General features: G+C 37.1%; 1 long non-coding RNA gene across 1 annotated transcript; it reads right to left on the reverse strand.

The window, feature by feature from the left end:
• Positions 1–8625: 8625 nt before the first annotated feature.
• On the reverse strand, positions 8626–17892 carry LOC116440168. The gene is made up of 3 exons (XR_004238444.1): positions 17497–17892; positions 14332–14490; positions 8626–10872 (listed from the first exon to the last, which is right to left on the reverse strand). It is a non-coding gene; the product is annotated as an uncharacterized LOC116440168 (long non-coding RNA).
• Between the last annotated feature and the right edge of the window lie 8373 nt (positions 17893–26265).

The raw sequence follows: 26265 nt of genomic DNA on the forward strand, positions 1-26265 counted from the left end.
TCTACCTCTTTAAAAACAACACTGTTCTTTAAAGAATTTGTTACATTTTTCAGTATACGGATGTAGCAGTAACTACATTAACAAGGTGTAGCTAAATACGTATACTGCTTGTGATTTTATATAAGGGTTTTGTCCAAGGCTTCTACACTATTTATAAAATATTGTTGCTAATGACACCTGTAGCTACAACTATCTTATTGAAGTAAGTGAACGTGTGTGGGAAATTGACTGTAGATTAAAAGATAACAAAAATGATAGGGAAAAATACAGTTGTTTTTCCCTGGATGAAGCACAGTCAGCATAGCCAACCTTCCACACACAGTACAATCTAAGCAGTGGAGACACCGGGGCCAGGCTCTGTCAAAATCAACTGCAGGAAAAGAACTCTCCGTGGACTGATGCGTGTCCCCATTCCAAGGTTGTCTCAAGTACTATATTAAGATATCTGCCCTCAAGGTATGAAACCCCTCACTGAGTAGCATGTTGCAATAAAGTTACTTAAGCTCCACCTAAATGTAAAAAAAAATAGCATAAAAGTGAGTTAAGAATGGGGAGAAGTCAAGGAAGACTTTGTAGTAAATGCTAGGATCAGTCAATGGGCTGAACTTGTTTTCTCCTCTCTGGTAACACCTGGGCAAGACCTGTACTCTATGCATGCTGAATGATTACCTCGAGCTAGCTTTTGTTAGGGATTACAGCTTGCTAGTATATTGCTTTGAATTAGTATATTGATTTGAATACATTTTTGCAGTCAGGTATTATCACCAGCAATCCTTGAACCTTAACCCGTCACAATTTTATTAATAAAGCATTATTCTGTAAACTCGTAATATGAGTCCTTCAAGGATACTGGCAGTCAGTGACAGTGGGTAAAGGAGTGGAGACCCAGGAAGGGGTCTTTCTCTTGGGTGTGTGAACAAGTTAGTCAAAACAACCTCTGACCCAGTAAACTTCTCAGTGAACGGTCCCCAAAATGGGATGCTGAAAGGCTTGTCAGGCAAAAGGGTCTCAGCACTCCTGGGGTGCTGAACTAGTCATATACTAAGGCTTTGAGTAAATCTCTCCTTTTCACACGACAAAATATGTGACAGCACATAGTTAAGAGAGCAGATTCATTCATTATGTGCATAGTTTTTAAGCAATCTTTTAAATCTCTTTTACAGGTAGAAGAGTATATAAATCAGAGGTCAGAAAATAAAGCAATATACACAAATCCCCACTGCAAGAAATGCTGAGTCTTAGTCTTCCTGGTAGATTATCAAAAATCTCAAGAGAAAAAGGGACTTTAAAATGGATAATCAGAGAAAATAAGCTATCTTTTTACTTAATTTTAAATGATATGGTGATATTTTGGTTTAAAGCCTACCCAAAAGCATCTCTTAGACAAATGACACCCTGACTGTGTCTGCCCTGCTTTAACCCACTAGATGGTTCTGTCGTCTGATGGGAAAAGAAAGGATGGATAACTGGGGTTACACAAAAGTACTTTAGACATGTGCAGGGAAGAAACAAAGAGGTACAGGTGAACTCGTAGCAGTTTTTCAGACTTATAACACAACGTGGAGACCAGAACGTAATAGCAACGCAAGTAGCAACAGTTAACAGGAAAAAAAGGTCTAAAATTTTAAGCTGGACTTATGTGACCAATAAACCATTGAGTGGATTCCATTGTCCGTGATTCTTCATTGTTTTGAAGAGTACTGACATTAGGCTGAAATCATTAATTGCTTTCTGGATCCAAATGCAACAGGATCTTGAAATAATCAAGATTTTATTAAGAGACATAGTGAACAGCACAAACAAATCAAGAGTAATACTATTCCTAAATCCTCTCTGTCTCCTGTTTGTCATAACTCTCTTGGCTGATTGAGAATGAATCATATGACAAACGGAGTGGTGGCAGCTGCAAAAACTGACATAGAATTGGGATGTAGTAAAGAAAAGTTGTGACAAATATGCAGTGACTATGCAAAAAATATTACACGGTCTAATGCTAAGTTTGAATTAAATCTTTAAAAGGTACCTCAAGATTTCTGAAGCTGAGAGATTAAAAAAAGGAAAATATCTTCATAATTTTTGACCTTCCTTCTTAATTAATCAAATACTCAAATAATAGATTTTGCAATCATCATGAAAGTATTTTAATTAAAATGTTTGGATACATGTTAATAAGTATGAAGTATAAAAATCTATAAGGAGGCACCCCAAGGTCGAAGTGCTGTAATTGACATGATGATGATAGAAAGAGCAATTTAAGACTCTTTTATCCCAGGTATCACTAGGCCAAGCTCCCCACTCTGAAAATCCAAACAAGATTTTGATATGCATACCAGAGGCAATTCCTGTTTGTATGGCATTCATCCAACTGCATTTAAAATAACACTGTAAAAAATGGAATATTAATGTATCCAATGGCAATAGAAGAAGGAATCTGTTGCTTCACCACCAGTGCCTTTGCAATTTTTATCTACCATATTCCCATGGGAAGCAGAATCCCATATGCATGATTTATACTGTCCTATATCATTTACCTATCTACATCTACAGCCTATGGAACATCTGTGTTAATAAATATGATGACGATAATGATGAAGAAATTTAGCCATTTTAGCCCACTTTTTCCTCCTACTTGAATCTTCAGTGAAGTTGAAATGAAAAGTATGTGACAATGCCACAATTTCCAACAGCAACAGCTTGTGCTTTCATAAATAAAGGATTCTGAATTAATTCAAAGTACAAGCAGATGGACAATTTGGCTCAGTTGACAAAAAGACATTGAGTACTCTTCTTCTTGACAGTCTTTCCTTCCTAAAATGAAAGTTCATAGAAAGTGTCTCTTAATTGTCCATGGCCAGGCAAAAGGCTAAATTATTGACCATTAGACACCTAGTTAAAAAGAAAAACAAACAAAAAAACAAAAAGCAAACCCACAACTAAATTCTTTGGACTTTTACATCCTGATTTTATGCAGTTATGTGACATCTATCAAATATCTTGCCTTTAGCAATGGGCAACAATGGACACTGTGTGACATTAAATTTTCATAATATGCACATATATTAAAAGATTCAGAAATAATAAGACAGACTGAGAAAGACTAACAACATTTTAGCACTTCCAATTGTTTCATAAAATCTCATTAATATTTTGAACATCTAAGCACTGATTAAGTTTTGTTGGGTTTTTTCCTTAAGAAACCATTGCATTCATTGTCTCTGACCAAAATCAACTTTAGGTTAGTTACAAATTTGTTTAATTGAGCAATAAAATTTTTAGACTTATACTGTGTATCTAAGGTGATGATTTTGCATATATTATTACACTAATAATTTTTTGTACTACTCATTCTGTTGAATTTAGTTAATTTTTGGGTTTAAAGCAAAGCATACACAAAAGAATATTTATATTCTTTGATAATAAATGTCTTGTTCAAATGCCAGTTTAAAAGCAGACAATTTTTCATCATTAAGAGCACCTTCTTCCTTGTGATTTAACTGATACGAAATTATTCAATTAACCTGAGATATTGTCTTTGTAAAAACTACCCTTTGTATTACTTTTGTCAGTGGAAATCCCTGAATTAAGATAAAATATAACAAAGACCATCTCTTGGAGAGTTGTGAAAATCATAAACAAATTTTAAACAAATATGCTGTTATTATCTGTATGATCTAATAGCTAAATGCATCTTAAAAAAATCCGCAACGAAGAACGACATCTAATGTCCCAAAATCAAATTATTCATGCCATTCTGCCTTCATATCTGAAAATAGAAAAATTTATTTCATCCATAGCTACTGAATATTGCACATTATTTTGTGGATTACTTGGAAATGGAAGAGTTTAAGAATTTCCAAGTAATTAAAACACTGTTTATTTAAACATATTGCTTTTCACTCTGCCAATTTTCTCTGAAACCAACCAACAAAACTCTAGGCTGGAGGCATTTTAAATCACACTTGAAAACAGACAAAATAATGGAAAAATGAACGAATGACATTGCATAAATTATATGAACTACACATTCATCAATAACACCTTTTCTTACATTTCTATCAACTCACAATCAAGTACAAATAGAAAAAGACATATACACTGGACAGGAGTGTGACTATTAAACTTGGGACAAGACTTAATGATACTGTGCCTTCAGAGCAGACCTGTGAAGGAGAGATGGACAGATCAGGGACCCTGTCTCGGCTGTCATTCATGCACGACATGGAGGGTTCTGTATTTTCGTGCAAGGGGGCTTCTCGCAAGGAGATGTTTCTATCTTTTTTTCTGAAAATATTTTGTCCCTAAAGACCAACAACACCTTTTTTGACTCCTGAAACTAATTCTCTTAACAATAGCGACAAAATTTGTAGATGCAAATTATTCCATAACAGTATACTATTTTATTCCTCATGGTTTAGGACACAGACAGCATATGAACCATTCTTTTTCAGTAGTATGGGAAGTAACATGGAAAATGTAAAAATACACAGTGTTTAAAAAGTGCAAGTGCTCAAATAAAAAAATTGAAAACCTCTTCAGTGATGATGTGTGATTTTAGATTCAATAAATGGAAACACTGAAACTTTTAACAATAAAAGAAAAATATAAACAAAGTTTATTTGTGATGTTAGGGTAGCTGTGCATGGTCTCCTTGTGAGATAAAGGAGGCTTTATACAGCCTGAAGGTTCTTTAGGAAAGCACAGAAATAGAGCCAAAGAAGAATATTCTTTTATATTCTCTTTGCTCCATATCTTTGCAAGCTATTGCTCACATTTATTATGCCATTTTGAAAACTGCATTACATTCAATTAATTTTTAAACTCTGTACTGCCCTCCTACTGAAGCAAGGGTAGAAAAGAAGGATAGCATATACCATAACGTGCTCTCTTTCTTCTTTGCAACAACTGATAAGAAAGATGACAAAACAAAAATAAAAAATGAAACCATTTTCTATTCCCCCATGACAGAATAAATGCTGTGGAAATCAAAACAAGCTTTGGCTTGAAAACTTTATTAATGAAGAATAGAGGCGACCCTTTCCAAAGGGATAACCATTCAGTATGAAGCACTGCCTCTTGCCGGCTGTAGAAAACAGAGATGAGGACAACCACTTTGTTGGACATACATATGAGAGTTTGTATGTGACTCTGATTGCTGCATGCTTTTCCCATTGAGCCTTGTAACATGCACATTGTGAAGAGGAGCATAATTATCAAAGAAGCTGTTGGAAATTATTATTCTGAGTATTTATTCAGGAATTACAATACTACTAAAGAGAGACCCACATACCTTGAGAGAGAAGGCATAATCATGTATAACTGTGATTGAGGGAAAGGTAAGTGAAGGAAAGAATACATGATAAAAAGAATAGCAATTAGCAGTTTAGACAGTAATGTTTAATTGAGCATGAGTTCAATTTAAATCCTTTAGACAATGCCTCAACCAAAACCTTTTTGGGGCCTGATGCAAACTTGTTTTTTGAAGATATTTAGTTCAAGCCCTTATATTCTCTATGTGAATCTTTGCCCACCTGTTGAACTAACAGCAACTGCAGTTAGTTCTGATGCTCAAACAATTTTTCATATAATACAATTTAGACTTACTTTTATGAGGCAAAAGTTGAAGAAAGTAAAACCATTTATTCACTTATTGGAACTTACAATGATTTGCAGGCATAAAAATGAAATAAGTAGAATTTGGAGCCTATATTGTTTCAGACAAGTAGCATCTCATTTTGTTTGTGGCAGGAGGTTTCAGCAGGATTTGTTGGAAAGCATGCTAATAATATCAGCCACACAAAATTCTGGCCCAGTATTGAAAACAGAGAATTCCATAAATTTTCCTGGCAAAAAGTGTGTCAGCTTTTACACAACATATAACTGCATTATTTTGATTAGAAAATAGAATAAAGAACAGATTAAATTAAAGCAACAGTTTTGTTTCAGTTTAATTTAGATTCTGGCTTAGAGAGTAAATGCTAAAAAATTTGCAGTTGAAAGTCCACACTTAGCCAAAGCCACAATATCAGTATAAAATATATAATATACAGCATTTTCATATTTTAGTTTCTAAATGTTAATTCAAGGAAGCATTCAGTGTATAATTGCATGTAAGTTCAAGAATTCAGAAATAACTGAAGAAACGATAATGCTGCACAAAACAGTGAGGTCCCATGGAAATGCATTGTCTGTTCTGAGATCCCCTGGTGACCTCAAGTTCCACCTCTCTCATAAGAGCAACACTGACTTGAAAGTTAGAACACTGTAACTTCTACAGACTTCCAGGAACTGTGTATATCTCTCTAGTTATGCACAAATGAAATAGTGAGAAGGATTTTAGATGTCATTTTGGAAGAAATAGAACAGAAATAATTATTCATGTTAAACCAAAATAATCCCATATGTTTTGTGTAAATCTAGAATTTTTATACTTAAAATTGCTCTCAGATAGAAGTTATATGTTGGAAAATATGACACTCCTGTCAGAAATGAAAGCTTTGGCATAAAGAAAAATATCCTCGTATTTTTTTGACTGCTGCATCACAAGAGGCTATCATATATTCATTTTTTTATTCAGACATTGGACTATAAAGTAGTCTAATCCTCAAAGGTAGTCTCATAAAAATTGATAGTATTTTCCCCTACAAAATGCATACAAAAAAGAAAGATTTTTGTGTTTCATAGCTTTATTATTTGCTTCTTTGTATTCAGTCAGGAATTATATTAAGCCCCTTCTAAGATTTGTGGTCAGCAAACATGCTAACAACTTGCAGCGTGCTATAAACAGTACCTATTTAAAGTAATTTTTTGTCACAAAGTCATTCACAAGCAATTTGCTTGAGACAGGCAAACATAATCATTAACTCTCTGAAGCCACTCTGACCTAGGTCAGAGCTGGTAAAAACAGCGGCTTCATAATGATATCCAATTTCCTTGTAAATCCTGTTCAGAGAAATTCATAAATCACAAGTTGCTATCAGGCCATGGTAAACCTTCCTTTCAAACCACAGCCCTACGGAGATTATTTGAAAGCATATTTTACAACCATCTGAAGGGTCAGGTGTTGCCAACTGGAGCATTAAAAACTCATTGATACCTGTTTACAGCTAGCTGCTATCAAAGGCCCACAAGTTGGGAAGCAGAAATATAATGTACCTGTAATTTTTTCAAGTCACCTTTGACTCTCAATGTTCAAATGAAACAAGAAACCTAGGGCCTCTAAACCACAGACTAACAGCCTAGGAGAGGAATTCAGGGGACTAAGTATAAAGTGACAGTTAAGATGCTCTGGGGTATCGTACCTGGCCCTGAGCTGCTGCTCAAGAAAAATCCCAGTGTTCCAGTGTCCCACAGTCCTGTAATCTCACTCTCCAGCCCTAAGCTTGTGTTGTGTGTCTTGCATGATCTAAAATGTCACTAGTCAATGATATTTAGGCATCTCCACTGCTCTTTCATTGCACCTTAAGGGTAAACAAATTTTCCTCAATTTACTACTAATCTGCAGATATGGTGTGTGTCTAGAAGATTATTCATGAACAATCAATCTTTATTTCCATCTTTTCAGTAAATGTACAGATCACATTTACAGTAAAGTGAAGTATTTAAGTATGAGAGTAATACTATACAAAAAAAACCCCCAGCTAGCACCAGAGTTCTTGGTGTCAAGATAGATACCTGAGGAAGGTGAAGAAACACCAACTACATCAGAAGGTAGTATAATTTCTGCATTCTCCTGTATGCTTATCTCCTAGGAAACTCACCGAGCCACTTTCCGCCATTGACCAGCAGTCCTGGTTAACCAGGGAGATCCTTGTTGTCTGGAGGTTAACAAATGTGACACTCATCTGCAGTAAGCTCTGAAAGGAGGATCTAGGGAACAGGCTGGTCAGTCTGACCCCTGGGGAAGGTTATGGAGTGTATCATCTTGAGTGCTGCTGTGGATGTTGTTTACCTAGACTGCAGAAAAGTCTTTGGCACCATTTTCCACAGGATTCTCCAGGAGAAACTGGCTGCCCATGGCTTGGACAGGTGGATTCTTCACTGGTTAAAAAACTGTCTGAACTGCTGGCCCCAGAGAGTGGTGGTCAATGGAGTTAAATCCAGCTGACAAATAGTCACTAGTGGTGTTCCTCAGGGCTCAGTATTGGGGCCAGATATGTTTAACATCTTTACCAATAATTTAGATGAGAGAATTCAGTTTGCAGATGGAAACAGGTTGGGTGGGAATGTTGATCTGCTTGATGGCAGGAAGTCTCTGCAAAGGAATCTGGACAGACTGGATTGATGGGCAGAGACCAGTTGCACAAGGTTCAACAAGGTTAAGTGTCAGGTCCTGCACTTAGCTCACAACCCCATGCACTGCTGCAGCCTAGGGGAAGAGTGGCTGGGAAGTTGCCCAGAATAAGGGCCCTTGTGGGTGTTAGTCAATAGCCACCCAAACATGAGCCAGTGTGTGCCCAGATGGCCAAGGCAAATGGCCTCCTGGCCTGTATCAGAAATATTGTGGCCAGCAGGACCAGGGCAGTGATTGTCCCCTTTTACTCAGCACTGGTGAAGTCGCACCTCAAGTCCTGTGTTCAGTTCTGGGCCCATCACTTCAAGAAAGACATTGAGGTGCTGGATCATGTCCAGAGAAGGGAAGCAGAGCTGGTCTGTAGCACAGGTCTAATGAGGAGCACCTGGGGGAGCTGAGGCTGTTTAGATGAGAGAAAAGGAGGCTCAGGTGAGATCTTTCTACGGTCTTCAACTACCTGAGAGAAGTGTGTAGCGAGGTGGGGATCATTCTCTTCTCTCAGGTTAAAGCTGACAGGACAAGGAGAAATGGCCTCAAGTTGCACCAGAGGAGGTTTAGATTGAATATTAGGAAAAATTTCTTCATCAAAAGGACTGTCAAACATTCAAACAGGCTGCTCATGCAAGTGGTTGAGTCATCATACCTGGAAGTACTTAAAAGAGGTGAAGATGTGGTTCTTAGGAACATAGTTTAGCAGTAGACTTGGCAGTGTCAGGTTTACAGCTGGATTTAATCATCTTAGAGATCTTTTCAAACCTGTGATTCTGTGATTATATGATTCTAAAAGCTATGTGGATTCTTTCACTGTTGCTGACTCCATGTAAGTAAATCAAATCAAATCAAAACAAAACCAGCCCCCTTTTTATAAATTTAATTGAAATGTCTGAGCTTTTAAATATATGCAAAACCCATTCACATTTCATCAGTAAAGTTTTATATGAGAAGGCAATGCCTGATGTTGTTTTTTTCAGTATCCAACTATAGGTGCAGTAATATTTTTGGATACATCACCACATTTATATATTGCAATGAAAAGCTTTTGAAATGCATAGCAATTCGGCGCTATCCTGCAGTCTTTGTACATAAATTTTTTTCTGGTCTTAGCCAAGAAATCCCATTAACCTCAATGTCAGCAGACTATTAAAAAACAGAAAATTGTTACTCAACTATATTTCCTTGTACAACAGACACCATACAAATTGTTTAAACATTTTTAATCAGTCTATTTTTCTATCTGGTATTGAATAGTTTTCATATAAAATACTATTCAGTAAAGAAGGAAAGTATGAAAACCTGATTTCAGCTGTTTAAAATGTGCCCACTAATATTCCATGTAAACTTTTAGGAAATCATTGGAGGTAACAGATGATGAAGAGGGAGTTTTTTGGCAAGTTAAGTAGTGCAGATCATTATACTAATTTCAGTCCAGGCTAATTACAAATTAGTAATTGACAAAACTGTTGTTAATGATAGGGGTTGTGTTTTCAGCCTGTTTTTTTGTTTCTTTTTGTTGTTGTTTAGTTTTGGGGCTTTTTTTTATAAATGAAAAGATGAACGCTTAAGGTTTGATTTTTTATATGTTAAATCCTTCTTTCAGAAGTTCTTTACTTTTTTAAATAAACAGTAATTACTAAGAATATAAATTAAAATATATGTCTTTCACTATTAAATTTATGTGAATGACTAGATATATACCTCAGTGCTTTATCATGTTACTCAAAAAATTAAGCTCACAATAGCTAAACAGCAGATTAATGGAGGCTGACATTAAAACACAAAAGCAATCAAAAAGACCTGTTATTTCTGGATCAATTCAGCTGTTTATTAGAACTACTGAATAAATTAATATAAAGTATTTTAGAAAATATTAATTCAAATAGACTTCAGGATTACATGACTGATAGATGGCAGACAATTCAGATTAATATTAAAATTTTACTGAATTCTGAAGAATGAAAATGACTGGACAGAATACAGTGAGTTTTGATTAAATAACCGTTAAAGATGCTTCACTATTTCTTCACATCACTGACAACATATCATCCTTAGCACTTAAAAAAACACAAATAAAACCCCAGTCTATATCTAACTAAACTCTTCACTATTTACAAAAAAATACAGCTAAACTAATGCATCTAAACTAAGGTTTTGTAACCTGGTAATAGAGGCATAGTCAAAACTATTGAATGCTTTGTATGCATTTATCCCCCTTAGTGGAATGACACAGACAGTGGTATTGAGCACACCCTCAGCAAGTTTGCTTGTGACAGGCATCAAGTTGATCAGTGCAGGTGGTCTGCTCGAGGGAAGGGACATCATGGGGAAGGGTCTTGACAGCCTTGAGAACTGGGACCATGAGAAACCCATGAAGTTCAGCAAGTATAAAGTTCTGCACAAGCGTATGGGCAATCTCCAACTGTGGTTCTCCTTTTCTCACTTCCCTCTTGTGAGCCCACAGCAGTATTACTTCATCCAGGTTTGGAGCTCCACAGCAAAAGAAAGACATGGAAATGTCAAAGCAGGTCCAGAGAGGGACTATGAAAATGGTCATAGGGCTGGAACAGCTCTCCTGTGAAAAAAGGCTGAAAGAGCTGGAATGTTCAGTCTGGAGAAGAGAAGGCTCCAGTGAGACCTTACTATGGCCTTCGAATGTATAAGGGCTTATAAAAATGATGGAGAGAGGCTTTGTACAAAGGCCTGGAAAAGGGGAAGTGATTTGAAACCTAAAGAGAGTAGATTTATATTGGACATAAAGAGGAGATGTTTCACAATGCATGTGGTGAGTTACTCTAACAGGCCACCCAGAAAAGTTGTGGTTGGCTCATCACTGGGAGTGTTCAAGGACAGGTTTGATGGGACTTTGAACAACCTGATCTACTGAAAGATGTCCCTGGTCATATGCACTGGGGTTGGAACTAGGTATTTTTAAAGATCCCTTCCAACCTAAACCATTCTATAATTCTATGATTCCATTATCCTATGATTCTACAATTCTATGACATACCTGATGAAGTTCACACTGAAAAACACACAAAACAAATATAAGTAATCAGGAACTTAACCTGTAAAGTCTGCAACCTATCTGTCACATTTTGAAGTTTCAGACAACCCTGGGCATGTGAAATGGCACCAGACATCTGTGATTACACAACTGAAAAAAGCATGGTGATATGCAGGCGCAGACACCTGTGTTGTAAACATAAACTCATGTATCTCAGCCTGAAGATAAATATTAATTAAAAAATTGGCAGTTTTAGCAATGAATATGAGCCAGACGAGTGAATAAAACCACTAGGGCAGGTATTCTATGATTCTTTTTTGAAACTGCAGAAAATGCTGTTCTTGTTTCTTTATCACATTTATGTGTTCTTTTACTATATTCTTTAATACATTTAAATTTACCCCTTAGTTCCCTCTTTTTCATGATGACTTCTTCTCTTCCTATTGTCACGTGCTATTTAGTGTCACTAATTTTTTTCTTTTTTGCTTTTTTCCCCAATATATAGGGGTTTTTTCTTTTAATTAAGCTTAGAAGACAAAAACCTCAGAAAAATAACATGTTTTCTGTTTTCCTGTCATGTCTGGTTGTCCTCTATCTTCCGTCATCTATTTTGTTTATAAGCTTCTCACAGCAGTAAAAAAATATTATTGCACCTACACAGTGAACAACATTTTTTCTTGGTATTTAAACACTATATTATTTAGTATAAATTGCAGACTCTAGTATATAGAATTATTTAATATACTACATAATGTTAACAGGCATTTGAGGTAATGCTTTAAAAAAATCAACTATATTTTAGTGTGCTATTCAAAATAGTTTTTGTGTGCCCATTTTGACTTAAATATATATGATTGTAAGTTGATAGTAAGCAACATGCAGAGGAGGAAAGTAAAACATTATAGAATACCTCGACTGGAATTTTGATTCCAATTGATTCAGTTTTCTTAGTTGTATCGAATTCTAGTGTATTTATTGTTTCTGCTTTACACACCATAAGTCAGATCAGAAGTAAATTTCATTAAAACAGTTACATGACCAATTTACTTCTGAAATTTTAAGCAAATATTGACAATGGTAGTTAGTCATCAGTCCAACAAAATCCTTTGTTTTTTTCAAGGAAGATAACTCTTTTCCTCTGCTCAGACAAGGCATCATTAAGAAACCAATACAACTTCTATTTTCACTCGGTGCATGTTATATTCTACAGAAGTGATGTTATTTTTCACCTTGTTCAATTACTCTTTTATTACTTCATGCAATCTATAAAATAGCTTTTGTTACTTTTCTGCCATGTATTTCGTCAATCAGTTTGGTAGGTTCAGTTTTTATGAGCTCAGAATTTCTAAGATTAGAACTGAAGATTTTGATCCACAGAGGATCAAAAAATTTAGGTGACATTAAAACACCTAGCTTTCATATTAGGTGCTTACTTTCAGCATCTGCATGTTCAAAAGTTAATGTCCTGAGATTCTAGTAGATATCTATGTTCCCAAAGTAGTAAGTTAAAGACCCTTAGGATCCCCTGCTCTACCATGACCATGTTAAACAGCTAAGACTGACAGTGTCTTCTATGTCCCATTCACATTTACCATGTAAATATATTTCTTTTTCTAGGTTGCCTCAAACTTCATCATGTTGCCACATATCCAACTTCTGTGTCAAGTGCTACTACAGATTCACCTTTCACCAATTAACTGAGCCCTATATGGCTATTTTTTGAAGACATGAGCCATTTTCCAGACTCTATTTGCTGTATGGACTACACAGTCACCACCAATAGCAAAAGATTTCATAGTTATCTGACACAAAGCATCTACCCTACAGCCACAGAAATGCTGGTTGTACATGTTTTAATGTTTTACCTTTTGTATATCCTGTAGTTAAAAGGTTGCTGTTTTTTGATTTTGATCTATTAAAGCTTAGAAAATTAGGTAATAATATACAGCAGAGGTGATTATTAATTCAATTAATGAAATTATTGTACGCTATGTAATATATTCAAAACAATTTAAAGCACTCTACAAAATATTCATCTCTTAGATCACCTGCACCAGAGTATAACTAGGTAAATGTAACATTTCATGGTATTTAGGACATTAAAAAAAATGTATTGGTATATGGATTGCTTCTGTTTCCTCTAGTTGTTGCCTGTTCTCACATCTACTGTTCAGCAGATTGTTCTCTTTGTTGCATTTGTAGAACATTTTGGGGAAAGAGGGTCAGAGAATGATATTAAAATTAAGGAATTAATACCGGTGAAAATATCCCAGTGGATTAAATAATCCATCTTTATTCCACGGTAGTACTACTACCTATGCTTTCTGATACCAATACATTTATCAGCAGCCATTTCTGAACCTTGTTCTGTCACCACAATCAATAAATCACCCTATTTGTGCATCTGGGATTGTTATGGGACCAGACTTACCATGCAGACATGCTGTTTGTGCATCTGGTACCTTGCCAGACTTACAGCATCAAATTGGTTACTCTAAAATATTGTCTATGAAGGTCTCCCAGGGATTCAGACAGACAGATAATATACCGACCAACATGGGGAAGCCTAGTGGCCCCCAAGCCTGCTGCATTTGCAGATAACCCAGAAAGCAAAGAGGTCTCCCTTTCTAAATGTTTCCATGACGGTAGGCCATCCCCTTTAACACTGAGATGTGGCTACAAAATATCTTCCTCTTTCGTGTTTCTTCAAGAATTCAAGGATAATTTCAGATTAGAAATTCAACATAATCTGTATTGATACTGCCCAAGGGACAAAATGTAAGATGTTATGCCTTAACGGGAACATAAAATGTTTAAAAGATATAGGTAAAGTCAGGATGGATGATAATTTTATGCCCCAGACAGGTGCACAATGTAAAATAAAAAGGTATAAGAACAATTGAGGTTGAGAGCACACAGTTAGAGGGAAAAGGCTTTCACAGAATGAATAATAAGCTTTCACAATGGTTTCACAATCCTGCTAAACAAGAAGATGATTTAAAGAATACTTAAATCACTTAGAAAAGCAGAGACTACTTACCTTGAAGTTTGGCTTTTCTACCTAATCCTGAGTCCCATAGAATGAAAAATTTGGAAGTTGTCATACCTTTGGTTGTCCACAAAGCATTGATGGGAACTCACATCAACCTCCAAATACAGCTGTCAGGTTTATCAAGCGGAGGGAGATGAAGCAGCAAACCTAAAACACAGTTTTCAATTTTAACTTTAACCACAGGTCAATACACAGTGCTATCTCACCATATTTTCCAAAACAGCATAGGATCTTCTTTAAAGCTGCTTTTATTGTTGATGAAGATTACTGGAGAGATTAACTGCAAAACACTGCTCTAAATTAAAAAGTGTAACTCTAAAAACTGCTGCATAAAGACAGAGAAACAATTAAATGTTAAAATTATGGAAATAAAATAGTTTTACATATGTGTATAAATAAGCTGTAAACCAGAATAAAATCTCATTTTCTCTCTTTAAATATATGATAGGGACACACACTACTTATAACATGCATTCAGTGTAAATGCTTATATCTGTATTAAAAAAGGCAACTTCGACATGCACTTTGACTTCTTTAATTTCAGCACAATAACCTTTCCTTTGAAGGGCTGTTCTTTTCAATACTGTCTGGTAAAAAATGCAAATGGTGAAATTAAATTAAGTGTCTTGAGGCAGGCAGAGATCCAAATCAGGCCATTCTACTCCTGCTAAGTGACTACTGTGGTATTCTGCTAGCTTTGTGTCTGAAACAGACTGTTTTGGTCTGGGAGATGGAAACAGAAAACAGTTCAGACACTTTCTTTTAGAGATAATGGTGCCAGGGAAAGAAAGTCAATGAACGGCAATAAAAAACTGTACATGGATTTGCACATAAGGCTTTGTACACTGAGAGCTGAAACACTAAAGGGACTGCTGAAGCTTTGTATAAGCACCTTTATTGAGAAGGGATTTGAAGCTTAGCAGAAATCCTGGAAGGTTATTAAGATAGAGATCGGCTGCTGCACAGAATACAGAATCCTGGAAAAATCCACAGCATCATCTTGATTTTGTAGCATCTGGCTCACACACGAATGCCTTGAGCACTGTCATTCTGTGAACTGAATACCTGGTGTCAGGAAAATGGCCCTGAAGAAACAAATACTCACCAAGTCAGAATGAAGAGGAGTGTGAAACAGGAATAGAAAAATGTGAAATAGTAAGAAAGTCAATATACAAATGCATGCATCTAATTTTGACCACTTTAAATAAAGTGCAGCAAACTTTGGGACTACCTGAAGGTAAGAATGATAAACCCTAAGAAGTGTAGGAATAATTTTTCCCTGTCAGGTATGTCTAACATTTAACTTTAGCAGTATTGGGTTATTTCTTTAAGGTTCTTATGGCTGTGCACAACTGTACGACATTGTTTTTGATAACAGACTTGTATGTCAAAATGTTTGGACTGTAATTCCTTAGACTAGCAGAAGAAACTGGATATGTCTTTGCCATGGGCTGGTACCCTGGCTGTGCTGGACACCTTGTTCTCTGCAGAGAAAAGAACAAGCAAAATTTGGCAATTGACTCTCCTGGCTTCTGGAAGTAGTTCATATGTTTGTAATTTGTGAGTTTCTGGGACCAGACTAGATTAGATCACTGTTATTTGATACTGGTGGCATACCTGTGACTGCTAGCTCAGGATACTGTGTTTTGACCAGAACTCTCCCTAGGGGAGAAAAGCTAAGAAAAAAAAGGGGAAATACAATTTTTTTTCCTCTTCTCTCCCCCTTCAGTTATTTGTTCAAATCAGACGGCACATGAATTTGTATAAAGGTCATGTGGTTTCCCATCTTCTCATAATTTCTCTTAAAAAACCCAAATAAAACCAAACATAAAAAAGAACTGACCCCAAGAAAGCAAACAAACAAAACTACAATGAAAACAACCAAGAGACACAGACTTCCTTTAATTAAAAATACAGGTAATCAAACAATTGAAACCATTTGTTCAAACCTACATCCTGTCAAAAGAAGGTTTGGTTTTATGGGTAAAAAGTAAAGTAGTTACACTGAAAACTTTCCCTGATTTAGTTAGAAAATAAATAACCAAAGATACTACCTTCAGCTTTGGTTGAATTTATAGCTGTATTAACTATATATACACAGAAATTTTCTTCAGCTTTCAAGATGAGTAGGTTGAAGATTACAACACAAGTAATTCAAATAATTGGTATCAAGATGGGCTCCTTACATATCCAGCCTGTGGTATCTCTATGCTATTACTTATTTCCTATCTTTTCTGGGTGGGGTTGCTTTTATCTTTTTTTCATGTTTCCTCTTTTCTTCTCCTCAGTATTCCAGAGATACATAGGTCTGTGAATCCAAATTTGCCAATGGTTTAGCCTTTCCAGCACACTGTACTATTTGACAAGCACAAAAATACATCCACCCACATACAAAAACTGGGGTTTTAGTAAATTGAGTCTCTCCTAAATGTGATCAAAAGGTTTTATGGCATTATTTCTACACTTGGTAGTGTTTTAAAACTTTTTGAGTTAAAATTGGAGAGAGTTTCAAACAGAGAAGATTGAATAAGCAGTTGTATTTGGTCTGGCTGAAATAATATTCCTCACAGCAGCTCTCACAGTGCTGTGCTTTGCATTAATAGCTAGAAAGGAGCTAATAAAATACCAGTGTTTATGAACTGCTGGGCAGCATCAGAGCTGTCTCTCCAATATTCCCCCCTTACCAGTAGGCTGGATGTGGACAAGATTTTGGGAGGGTATGTAGCCAGTACAGCTGACTCAAACTTACCAAAAGGGATGTTCCATTCCATGTGATATCTCCTCAGATATAAAAGCTAAGAGAAAAAAGTAGGAAGAGTAGGAGCACTCATTATTTTTGTTTATCTTCTGGAGAAACCACTATGTATACTGAAGCCTTACCTCCTGAGGAATGGACTGACATCAGTTGTTGATGGGAGGTAGAAAGTACAACTACTGTTTTCCTTTGTTTCTGCATGTGCAAACTTTGCTTCCACTTTATTAAACTGCCTTTACTTTGACCCATGATTTTTTCATCCTATTTCTTCCATCCTGTCCTGCCGAGGAGGGGCATGATAGAATAGCTTGGTAGACACCTGGCATCCAGCCAAAGTCAACCCACCAGAGCCATGTTTTACAATAAAAATAAGAGTATAAATGAAACATCATACACACCTTTCAACTTCTCCAGCTGCTGTTGCCACTGAAGCTTCTGTCATTCTGGAGACAGCAGGAGAGACTGGGACAGTGGAGGGGTTTTCAGCCACTGGGATCTGGCAGAAGAGGGTTTTACCCCTCGCATGCTGACACAAAGAAGCCCGGAGGCCAACACAGAAACCCCTTTGGAAGGCGGCACTCAGTGCCCAACACACAATGAAAAAGGGGCAGAGCTCCTCACCCAAAAGGGGCTGTATCTTCCTGTTGCTGCTAAGCAGCACGCAGGCGACGGCAAAGAAGTAAAGAGAGGGGACTCTCTGTATGTGTTCCACACAGGTTTATCCCAGTGAAATGACAGGGACAAAGCGACCCATTGGTGGGAGGGTCCAGGGATCTTATACTGGGTACTGAATAGGTGGGGAAAGGGATCTCAGCCAATGGGATAGAAACAAGCAGGCGGGATTGACAGGAAGGGAACCAATGGGAACAACACATAGGCGGGACTCAGGGAAGGATCCAATGGGGCATCGAGGAACAAAGAACTTTCTAGAGCTAATACATATTCAAGAAGGAAAATGAAGATCCATAACTTCATACATAAAATATTAACAAATCAGGGGAAAACATGCAAAAGGCAGAACAAGGGAATCATGGGTTCTCACCATGACTGAAAGTTACGTGCTAAACTTGGGTTGCTGACCACCACAGCTGGTTGTCTGAGTTCTCCTCCGGAGAAAGAGTGTTGGAGCCACTTGCACTGCCACAGGACAGGGAGACAGAGGTGGCAGCAATCAGAAAAAATGCACTATTACAATGACCGTGCAGAAGCACCTTCAAAACCCTCAGTATCAAACTGTGTTACTTCAGCTTTGGTCACATAAGGATGTTTTAAGCACTTGACAGATCTTTCCTTTTATAGATTTTAATATAACTGTATTTTTGAAAAAGGCTGTTGGAAGGAAAAGTGCAATAAAAGAGTGTGTATTAACTTCTATTTTTCATTGTAGTAACTCCTAAATGCTAGGGACTCCACTGTGTTTAGCATTTCACAGAAAAATAATAAAAGATAGGTGCTGCCACAAAGACGTTTATAGTCTGAACTATAAGATACAATAGCCTGGGAATTGGCAAAGGTGTATGAACTCATTTTAAGGTAAGTTGCTTTGTCCACAATGTCTGCATGTATTACAGCTGGTGATGGGGTCCGCGGCTCTGACCCAGGAAGAGGTGACCGGTCCGGGGAGATGGTCCCGAAAGGAATCGCCTTCCCGAGGCCCAGTGTTTTCCCTCAGCTGCTGGCAGGAGGGCCCTTGCAGAGACTGTCAGCTGTTTAGTGATATCAGCTCGTGATTTCAGCTCAGCTCTGCCGGGCAGCCTACAGGCCAAGCCAGACCAGAGAGAGAGACAAGAGGTTCGTGTGGCTGGTTCCGCACGGAAGGTAGCTTTATTGTGGGTCCCCTCCGGCGCAGGGGAAAGCCAGGGACGAGAACCCTCTCTGAGCCCCACAGGGCCAGAGGGCTTGCTTTTATAGGGGTACAGGGGATCGGTAAAGGACCAATGGGTTACAGAGGATCTGGGATGGGTACAGGCCAATGGGTTACGAAGAATCTGCATAGCTTCTCCTAAAGGATTGTGGGTCTGTCTTTTCTCACCATGACCAAAGAAGTGGTTGCCTTTCCAGGGAGTCCTGCTGGGCGACTGTGAAATCTCTTATCTCATCAGAGATCCCTCCAGGGCAGGGGCTGGGCATACCCCACATGCATGTAATGAACCATCAGCAGTATTCAGCACACACTGCGCTCAGAAATCCAGAAGGTGTTCAACATCATCATTGGCATTTCTATATTGCATTGCCTTTGACAGCAGATTGATGATGGTGGTGGAATCACTGTGGTAGCAGAATTGCTTCTCTGTTTGTTATCCAACCCTTATCCTCAGCCCAGCTTTGCATCTGATATTGCCTTCATCTCCTAGGTAAATGTGTACAATCCAGTACTGTGTACCTCAGGAGAGTGGGGTAGACAAGGCAGGAAGATGATATATGGGAGCAGCAGGTAGACTTTCCATCTGTTCTCCTTGGTGGAATCAGGGAATATGCTGCTGTTGTCAGGCACAGCCATGGACTGAGAAAGGCCAAATGTGAGGCTTCCTTGCTGTTTGGCTGTGGACTAGCTGCATGTTCTCAAATAATTAGTCAGGTAATCAATCATTGGTAATATTGCAGTGATTGGTAGGATGGGTGTGACTCAAAGTTAGATAATTCTCAGCATGAAGCCATGCTTTGGGTATTTAGTCCTACCTTGCTGACAGCTTAGTCATCTTTATATCACACACAGAGTACACATGTGCTCCAGTTCTGTCTTCCCATATGAAGAGTGATATTTTGTCTGATTTTCCTTGGTAAAAGTGTCACATCTGCTGTTTTTAAACTAAGATTTTTCTCAAGAAGTTCTGACAATTTTGGATTGTTCCATACTGATGTGTTATTCTGGCAGTGACAAATTTTCTGTGACAAATGAGCTTTGTGTCATGCATTTTCCAATAACTATTAAATGTTGATGTTCGCCCTGGATCATAGTATAAATTGAACAAGATAAAAATGCATTTACACTATTTTTTAAATTTGGAACTGTATTTTAGTTTTCACATAAATCCATTTGTGATTTCCGTATGTTCAACTTCCAGAGTGGTTTTGTTGCAAGCTAAGTGTGTTCCTTTTTAGAGGAAATAGCTTGTCAATCCTTTTCAGCTGTATTCCAAAGGTGGTCTAATCCCTAGTAGGGACATATGTATTTTTATTCCCTCCTGTTAGGTATTTGTACAGATTTCTAAGATCTCCTTGAGTCTTCTCTTCTCGATGCTGGACAGTCCTACTCTTTCAGCCTGGCTCCTCCTGTCAGATGCCCCGGGCGCTTTATCATCCTTGTAGCCCTTAGCTGCACACGCTTCAGTTTTCTCATGTCCTTCTTCTACTGGGGAGCCCAGCACTGAAGCCAGCAGTCCAGATGTGTCTCCTTGGGGCTGAGAAGAGGGGAAGGAACACTCTTCTCAGTCTGCAGGGAGCACTGTGCCTGTGGTAGCCCGGGAGGCATTTGACTGCCTTTCCCAGGAAGGCACGTTTCTGGCTTGTGTTCAACATATCATCCACCAACATGCAGAGGTTCCTCTCTGCAGAGTTCTTTTCCAGACAGCTCCAGCTTTTGCTGGAGCAAGATGTCTTTCCTCCTCAGGGGCAGGACGTGACATTTCCTTTTACAATCATTATGGCATCATTATTAATTTCTGTGTAAAATTCTGTGTAACTAGTGATGTTTCAGAATAATTTTTATACTAGCCAGTCCTAAGTTTCTTTACTTTGTTTTACTCTTCACTTGATTAAAGAGATTTTATTCACTCATAATAACATTTACCATACTGATTATTTAATATAGATTTTCAGATTGATGTTTTCCTAAAGAGAAATTATCCATACCTATTGATTTAACTGTAAATTTTCTTTATGGTAATACCACAACATTGTCTTTAGAATGTATAGAAATAAATCCTTTAGGCATGAAAACAAACCACATTTTTTATCTCTAGAAACTTCTATAGATTATAAACTATTTTTTACATTTTAAGGTATATTTCCCAGAATTATAGTTATCCCTTAAAATATACAGCATGGATTTCTCATTTTTAACCTTTTTTTCATGTATTTAAAATAACATATATACATACCTAACAGCATTATTGTGCAGTTTACAAGCCTGGTACCCTGAGGTAGTATATTATCACTTAGTTTGAACACATATTGAGCTTTTCCTTTTCTTTGTAGTTTAAGTGCAGGTGTTCTACAGTCTTAACTTCCCCAAGTTTTTGTCATCCTTCCTGAGAGCTATCTAGGGCTCCTTCTTTTATTCCTCAGGGAAAGGGAATTACTGCCAACAGTTTTTCTTTTCTTATCTTGACCTGGTGGCTGAGTGGCTTCTGCGATGTTGTCTGGTGCCTTTCATCTGCACTCCTGCTGTGTGAGCAATGCTGAGCCTCAGCTGCAGCATCTCTCCCCAGTCAGTTGCTTCTGTTCTTTCAGCTGAGTGAGGATAATTACTTCACTGGGATACAGTCAGCTCCCACTGAAGTCAAGGGAGCTAATAGAATCTCAAATAGCTAATAGAAAAACTGCTTTGTTTCATGTGGGGTTAAATACGATGAAGTTGGTTCAGTGTGATATCCATTTCAAATCACAGTACTATGACCAAACTCAGCTTCTGTGATAGAATTCTTATTTTATTTGGACAGTGTGTTCCTAAGATTGCATTTTCTGATAGTAATACAGTTTGATATAAAAAATTATTTAGATGTGTGTTTATTGGAGGTTCATAATTATTTCAAAAACAATAGTGGAAACCACCCTCCCCCCTTTTTTTCTTTTCAGATTTCTAGTTGGGACTATCATATATCATTTCATTCAGCTTTTTCAAACTTCTCTGCTGAAATTAATAATCCTGACAACATTAAAATTTTAATATAATGTAAACAGCATAGTTATATGACACTTGTCAATGTAATTTTTCCTCAATTCTTTTCTCCATGTGAAGGCTAGGAATTGTGCCCAAATGGAATTGCATAGTCATTTAGATTGAAGAAGTATTTAAGATCATCAGGTCTAATGGTTAACCCAGCACTTCCAACGCCACCTCTAAACTATGTCCCTAAGTGCCGCATCCGTCCTTCTTTGAAATACCTCCAGGGATGGTGACACCACCCACCATTTTCTGGGCTGCCTGTTCCAATGCTTGACAAACTTTTTGATGAAGAAATTTTCCCTAACATCCAACCTAAACCTTCCCTGGTGCAACTGAATGCCATTTGTTCTTGTCTTGGCACTTGTTACTTGGGGGAAGAGTCTGACCCCCATCTCTTGACAGTCTCCTTTCAGGTAATGCTAGAGAGTAAAAAGGTTTGCCTGAGACTTCTTTTCTCCAGGTTGAACAGCTCCAGTTCTCCCAGCCACTCCTTATAAGACCCTTCACCAGTTTTGTTGCTCTTTTTGTTTGGACATGCTCCGGCACCTCAAAACCTGATATAACATTATATATTGTTTGTCCCAAACATTAAAGTCTAGTTACTGTAAGTAAAAATAGATTTAGAAGAAAAAGGAACCTGGAAGCAGTAAATTTAAGTCATCATTAGAGCCATAGCTATAATTGTATAAATCATTATTTTAATGCCTGAGAAAAATGCATCCAGATGGTGTCTTTCATGTGCCAAGTTAAGACCAGAAGCAATATTTGACCAGTACCCTTTGAACTCTGCGTTAAAAGTGAAAGTTTAGCTGTGAACCTCTGACACAGATAGTAGTACATCATAAAATTGCTGTAATATGTTTGTTGAATTTAATGAAATGTGGCACTAAACTGGCAAAAAATGACCTTGTTCAGTAGGCAGTAGATTTGATTTAATCTATGAGACAATGACAGAGAAGCGGATGCAAACATTAGAAATCCTTTTACTCATTTTAATCCCTGTGAAAGATGAATTTTACTGTAAAATCAGAAAGTACATACTAAAGCACCTCAAGGAATGGGGGATGTCTCATCTACTGGCTGCATTAGGACTTACCATCCCCTTTTCACGTTCTGTGCATCAGCCAGAAGAGCCATTCAGAGCCATTAGCATGATCAATAATGGCAGGGAAAGTCATTTCCTATTAACATTTGCCTCACCATACTTAGGTTTCTTGTGCCTGTAAATAGTTCTCTTTCTACTGACAAGTTGGTTTGGCATGAATAGTTTCAGGGAATCTTCGCTTTGCCAGCATGACTTCTTCTAAAGTTAAATGCCTTCATCTGAACACTTTCTTTTGTTTTCATCTCACTCGTTGACTGCCTTTGCCTTATTTTTTTTTTTCCTTCTAATTTCCTTGATTTTTTTTTCTTTATCTCCTAAAAGTATGTAATTTTTAAAGCAAAAATTTGAGACATTTTCTTCTGTTACACTAACACCACTTCAGCCGATACTACGGGTCATGTGAAAAGTTTTTTGTAATCTAACATTACACTTACTTGGAAGCAAATAAAAATAATAAATACCCAATATCACTTGACTAAAAATTAGATTCCTTGTTCTGTGTTGGAATATATAATACTGAGTAAGACACCTACATTGTCTATAGTTACTGGTGAAAAATCATTATTTTGAGAAAGGGTTCATTGCAAAACCCAGTATGCAATAGAAATGCTTCAACTGTCAATAGAAAATGTTAAACACGCTAAACCAACTCATGCTTGTGTGATATTCTTCTCAGTAGCCATATATACAAAAAATAGTAGACCTATAGGTATCTCTTCTATGTTAGATCAAAAGCTCAAAAGCATGTAGTGAATCTGGCTGCATTCTGCCTGAATGCAGACAACAGCTATCACATTTTTGAGAACCTTCTTATTAACTGTTGTATGATAGAATCATACCACTTTTGAAAGATCTTGTTTATCCTGAGACACATTCTCTGGAGACAATTATGGGTCAGACCTCAGCTGGCCATACTAAATTATATTTGGAGCTAATAAAAATAATTTATCTTTCAGATATTGGTACTTCTGATCTGTAAATAGATTAATAAGGTAGAAAAGATTAATTCTCTTTTGAGTACCTTATTTTCCCCATTTCATATAAACACAGTGTAGGGTGACATGTAGGTGCAGATATCAGTTGAATCCCACTGTTTTGGTCTGTGAATGTTTCTGCATCCTGAATTTGATATTGAAGAATGAAAATAGAAGAGATTTAGGGGAAAGGGGGAGGGAAACAATGCACTTGTGCTAACTAGTGATATGATCCTTCATTATTTTCTGAGAAGTCAATTCATAAAGGAAACAAAGAATGATGCAGACCATATGTAGTAATTTATTGTCCTAAAAAATCCTAAAATACGGACATCTAAAGAGGGAAAAGAAAAAAAAAAAAAAGAAAAAAAATGTAGTGATTAGTATAACATCCTAAAAATAAAATATGAAATAGAGAGGAAGAGAGGAGAAGCCAGAAAAGAGAAGAGAAGAGAAGAGAAGAGAAGAGAAGAGAAGAGAAGAGAAGAGAAGAGAAGAGAAGAGAAGAGAAAAGAACTATTTCAGTGGGAAGGGACCTACAGTGATCTTCAGTTCAGAAGCCTGACCAGATTGGGGATGACTAAAACTTAAAGCATATTGTTTAGGACATTTTCCAAATGCCTTTTAAACACTGACAGGCTTGGGGCATCAACTACCACTCTAGGAAGCCTGTTTCAGCCTGTTCCATCTCTGTGAAGAAATCCTTCCTAATGTCCAGTCTAAGCCTTTTCTGGTACATCTTTGAACTCTTCCCACACATCCTGTCACTGAGTTCCAGGGAGAAGAAAACACATCCCTCTCCACTTCCTCTCCTCAGGAAGCTGTGTAGAAAGCAATTAGGTCACCCCTCAGCCCTCTTCTCTTAAAACTAAGCGACCACAGATTCCTCACCTCTCCTCATAGGACATTCCTTCCAGCCCTTTCAACAGCTTTTTCATCCTCCCCTGAATGCATTCAGGGACCTTCATCCTTCTTAAATTGTGGATATCTAAGCATTTGACTTGCAGAGTTCCAGTCAAATTTATTAAATAGATTCAAGAAGTATATTCAGTGACATATTCATTGTGGTGGGGGGAGGGGTGTTGTAAGAGGCCATCATGATAAGACAGAACGAAATCAAAAGCCTATTCTTAAGCATTGCTTCTATTCTTGTAAAAAATAAACTGACAAAGTTATGTTTATCTATACAGGCAGATACTCCACAGTATGAAAACAATATGATTGCTCTGTATTAGTGTGTGTATGGAATGTGAATGCTAAAATAAGCTTATCTTCTTTATTTTTAACTGACTTAAAGAACTCTGTGAGTACAAACCAACTCCTGCAAAACACATATTTATACATACTTTATTAAGTAAAATGTTTCTGAAGAAAGACATATTCAAGATATAATTGTCTTTCATAGACTGCAAACCAACAACAGCATATTCTGAATTTTTGAAGATGGTGCAGTATTATTCAAATGAAATATGGTTTTGATAGAACTTGATCTCATTCAAATTCTAAAAATAATGTGTTTTGTCTTTTGGTGTTATTAATGATTTTATTAAAAAAAAAATAAATTCAAGTAAAACCAACCAAAAGAAATTTTACAGAAAAGATCAGCAAAAGTACAATGAACTAAGATAAACTGGTTTAAGAAGCTACTCAATTAGGAATATTAAAATAGAGTCCAAATGTTTCAAAGACTAGACAAGGAATTTGAACTATTCTTTCAACTCAGTTTGATTTTAAACAGACAATTTAATCTTGGTGTTTCTTGTGGGGTTTATTTTTGTTTGGTTCATTCGTTTTTGTTTGGTTTGGTTTTGACTTGAAATAGCAGTACAGTATGAAACAAAGATGTGCAAGCCAAACCTAGAATATTTAATTTAACAACTCTGAGTTTCATAAAAGTTCACTAAGCATGAACACTGATTGTACTGAAACTGCATTCAAAAATGGAGCTGAAGGTAAAGGTTGCTTTTTGGTCTCTTAGTGGCTTAAGTTGTCAAGGGTAACCAGGTGTGATTTCCAGCTCTTTAAGAGAACTACAGCTTTATTTATATATCCTGACTCTCAAACTGTGTGACCTCTACTACTATGATTATAGAGCCTCTTGTGTCTGAAAGAAGAGCCAGGAAGAGAAGGCATAGCTGGTTTATGCCAAATAATGCATCCTGTGGTAGTCGTGCTAAGCATACATTTCACATTCTGCTTA

Source organism: Corvus moneduloides, chromosome 2 (assembly GCF_009650955.1).
Source record: "Corvus moneduloides isolate bCorMon1 chromosome 2, bCorMon1.pri, whole genome shotgun sequence".
Taxonomy (NCBI): domain Eukaryota; kingdom Metazoa; phylum Chordata; class Aves; order Passeriformes; family Corvidae; genus Corvus; species Corvus moneduloides.